Source organism: Seriola lalandi, unplaced genomic scaffold (assembly GCF_002814215.2).
Source record: "Seriola lalandi dorsalis isolate HSWRI2012SDOR001 ecotype SW California unplaced genomic scaffold, Sedor1 jcf7180002054795, whole genome shotgun sequence".
NCBI lineage: Eukaryota > Metazoa > Chordata > Actinopteri > Carangiformes > Carangidae > Seriola > Seriola lalandi.
In genome coordinates, this window is record NW_019525348.1 from 4544829 (window position 1) to 4549597 (window position 4769).

Below are 4769 nucleotides of genomic sequence, written 5' to 3' on the forward strand. Positions count from 1 at the left end.
CACCCCTCCCAACCGCCTCAGCCATACCCACAGTCTAACTCCCCTCACTGTGCCCAGCAGCAGCTATGCAGACAGACACGAGCAAGCTGCCTGGAACTTCACAGTTAAGTATTTGTTCATTTGAAATGAAGTATAAATAGCATGTGGGTTATCGGTTTCAAGTTAGCTACCCAAGGCTTATGAATAATTGACGTTCACCCAGGAGGAGGGTGAGCTACCGTACAGGGCAGGAAACTTTCTCTTGGCCCAAAGAGCGGATGAGAAACCAACAAAACAGAGAAAAAAAAAAACTTGTATAAACGTACTACAGTACATTAATATCCATGCTCTGAAAACATACCCTCAGGTGTCCTGTTAAACCTTCTGGCACAACCAGAATAGAAACCAAGCAATAACTCTCAAGCAATAAGTTGTGGAATCCAGAGTTGGATGTGGGTCACTGACGAGAAGAGGAGGAGGAAGAGGATGAGGAGGGGGTGAAAGTGCATATGATGATGGTCTTGTCAGTTCATCATCAGGCCAAACCCTCCAGATTTCATCGCACTGTGGCCCAGTCAGCTTTGTCTTAGACGCCTCCTTATCAGCCCAGTGTGCCAGCCTCCACTGTAGTCACCGCTCTATCTCTGCTTTGCACATTGAGCTGCAATAAGCAGTTGTTGGCTGGTTGTTGGCAGCAGCATCAAAAGACAAGTCAAGGGTGAGAACCATCACACTGCTATCAACATGAAAGGTTCTTTTCGCCTGCTGTTCTTTGCCAAGGGCCTTATTATGTATTTTTATGTCATTTGATAATGAGGGTTCACACAGAAGTGCACCACTTTTTTGGAAACACACACTTAATAAATACACTTAAAATGCCTGGTTTCACATAAGTGTTGTCACATGCACTCTGTCCTCTCCATGCTTTATTTTATGTTGCAATGTGTGGGAAAGTACAAAATGTTTTCGTGTGGAAAAATATTTCATGAATGTTGAATGGCTCGAGTTATTAAAGGAATAGTTCGACATTATGGAAAATACACTCATTCATTCAAAATCCCACTGACATCTCACACAAAAAATCCAACCTAATGTCGTTCAGTTCATATTCCTGTTTTTTTTTAGCCTTTAAGGAACACCACTTTTCTTGATAATCCCTTGACCAACAAGCAAAGCAGATGGGTGAGTGTAGGGGTCAGCCCAGACTCATCAATAACACCAGGTCAGAGAGGACAAATAAGAGGACAATTAGGAAGAAAAAATGCTCACTAAGAAATTGCATTGTGTTACAGAAGCTAGTAGAACAGAGAATAGCTCAGATGTGAAGTCATGACTTCAGCTCGCTTTATAAAGCCAGAGCCAATTAGCTTAGCTCAAAGAGGAAAAGCTAGCTATTTAAATAAAACATTTTAACTGGCTTCTGTAATCTGTACAAAAACTGAGGTGACTGTTTGTGATTTCACAAAGTTTTTCCATGTCAGACTTTTTTGTGCAAGCTTTTTTACAGATTAAACAAATAACATATAAAACGGTAGTGAGAGACTAGAAGTGCCGGTAGGTGCCAAGCAAGCAGTCTCCAGTCTCAATGCTAAGCTAGGCTAACTGGCTACTGACAAATTAGCATACAGATATGAGAAAGGTACCAATTATCTAATCTAAAGCCCCTTTTACACTGGTCAGAAAACCTGCTTAGACCTGCCAACATCAGGCTTTTGTCAGCAATGGAAAAAGGGTACAATCAGCATTCACTCCCTGGTCGACTCTGTGGCAGTCACGGGTATTTATCAGCTCCATCTTCGATCAGCAGTGATGTAAATATGACACCCGGGTGTACACTCTAATGTTCGCCCATTTTCTGCGCTGTGAGTCTGTAAACACACCTGTCACTTGCCCAGCACGGTGCTGTTAAACCAGAGACACTGCAGCTACACTGTGCTTGGGCCTGCAAGAGTTAACGCTGTCCTGAAAATAAGTTTGAAAAAGTACACAATCACAGATCGAAGCGTCTGACACAGGCTCTGACACTTGGGAACACCGCCCTTACCAGTCTGCACGGCAGCTAGAGGCTCATTGTTTGAATCTGTGACTGTGAGAGTGCGTGTGTGCTCGGTAACTGCATGTGATGACATTGGGAACAGAAAGGCAAACTGGGCTGGCAGTGTAAAGGGAGTCATTCGCCTTTTTTTAGCAGGCTTAAAAAACCTGCATATACATGCTAATTTTGCTGTAAAAAGGATATAACTCTCAGCAAGTGAGCAAATAAGCATATTTCCCAGAATGCTGAACTATTTATTTAAGTTGCAACGTTTCTGGTAATAGGGTCAGTATTATTTTGTATTTTTAGCTTTTACTATACCAGTAATACCTGTGAGGCCAGTTTTACAGCCCCATTTTCTGAAAACATCAGCAGAGTGCGGGTAAAACTTTCCTCCTGTTACATTCTCTTGGGCTCATCTGACTCCTGTCTCACTTGAGAACTAGTTAGGCTTTTCATTTCCTTCACTTCTTGTGCTCTGAGCCCACATTTCTCCCCACACACACAGTGCTAAGCCCAGAGCTCAACACAGATACACACCACATGGCTCCCTGCATGTTATCTGCACGCAAACTACAGCAACACTGGCAAGAGGAGGAGGACGAGGAGGAGGAAGAGCACAGAGAGAGGGACAGGACGGAGAGTAAGAGTAAGAGACACTGCTGCGGCTTTTCCAGCACTGGAGTGCGGCCAAGCCTGTGGCGGCAGAGTGAGCGTTGACCTCCAGTTAACCTTACGCGGATGCACATACACAGACAGGCACACGCTCACACAAGGCTTGCATCCATATTTCATAGCAGAAATATATCCGCCCGACAGTATTTTACACCCACTGCAGAGCTCACCTCCCAGTGGCTGAGAGGGCTGAGAGGGCTGAGGAAGGCCGGGCCTGGAGACTGCTCCTCTTCCACCGACTGAGCCAAGAGCAACAGGGCCAATCGCACAATCATCTGGAGCTGAGCAGTTGAGGCTGCATGAGGGGCTTAAAGAGGAAGATCCATAAGTCCACTCTCCAGCTTTGTCTTGCCTTCCTACTTGTCAAATTTATGGATCAATAACACAGCTCTAACAACGTCTGATACAGCTGGATCTTTATCACGAGAAGCTGGACAGGTTACTGTAAGTGGTGGCTTTACCTCATGACCTTTACGCCCCACGAATTCCCAGACCTCCTGGAGAGTTGACGACTCCCCACCTGTCCAACATCTGCTAGCCAAATGAAGTCCAGGATCTGCTTCACATAATCTGATTATAGACAACCCCCCCCCCAAACACACACACACACACACACACACACACACACACACACACACACACACACATCCAAACCACACTTAAACCTCCCTCTCCGACACCCATTTTTCTTCGACATTTTCTCTACCCCTCCGCTCCAGAGAAGTTGGACCACATGTGAACAGTCAGTGAACGGCATCTGGACTGACCTCTTTTTTTTTTTTTTTTTTTTTTTTTGTTCTCTGGCAGAGACACTGGAAAATTTCAGTGGGCATGTCCTGTTAATTCCTCTCTCTTTCCCCCCTCCTTTGCTCTTTCTCATTCTCCATTACTGTCTCCCTCCCTGATCCCGTCTCAGTCTCTCTCTATATGTATGTATATACTATATGTGCACGCACACACATCAAAGGAATGTTTTATGTACCAACATATCCAGCTCAGACTACAGAGGTTTAGTATATATCCTAGCTACCCTCTTCTTTCCCTTTATTTCTGGTACTCTGCTCTCATTTCTATCACTTTTCTTCTCTCCCCCGTCCTTCTCCTCCATCGCAGTGTATGATTGCTGCTTGGCTGGCCTCTGCATAAACCCTGTGCTCGCTCAGCAGCCATGCTTACTCTCACCCTCGGCCTCCCCGTCGCTGAGCGAGCCTCCGGAAAGTTCTCCTCTTGCTGAGGGCTGGCATCAGGACCCAATCCATGTATGTGTTTATGGAGTTCTGACAAATTCCTTCCTCCTTGCTCCCTCTCTTGCGTTGCAGACTTGTCATGCAAGCATTATATTTAATCCCTCATTCCCGGTGCAGGCAGAAGCAGTGTGGTGGAGGAGAAATGGGGCTTGGAGCTGGAGCTATGGCCTCTGTGGTGGCTGGTGCACCATTATGGAGGCAGCAGGACAGGCAAGCAATGGGTTCAGATAGGCCTTGTGGTGGAGCGATGGGATATGTGGTGGAGCTGTATTTTCTTATAGCGGGGTACTGCCTGGGTCATTGGCACTGGGAATACTGGTCACTTTGTAATTAATTGAATCATGATTAAACTATTCCACTCCACTGGGTATTAGGTTCTCCACTAGAGGTTAGAGAAATAACTGGGGCTATGCCTGCTGTTTTGTTAACTAGACCCAGTTATACCATGCCACATTGTATGGCTAAAGTAAAACAAAATACATAGTAAAGTTACAACACACAATGGTGTGCCACATATGGTGCCATAAGTAAAAAAAATCAGCTCCATAACAACCCTGTTACTAGCAACCCCTGCCTCCAGACTGGGGTCAAATTTCAGTTGCAAAAAAATCACTTTGAGCGCTACAACACTAGTTTACCACAAAGGGTTGATTCGGAGATGTCACATGACTGTACAGCAAAGTACATTACATTGACTATTAAAAGTCATATAAACTTCTTTTGACCTCAGCTACACCCCAGTTATCCGGTTTGTGGTATCTGGAGTTTGAAACAAGGCCTCAGGATACTTCAGAATGCTTGTGTGATCGACTAAGAGCATCTGAAGCCTCCTT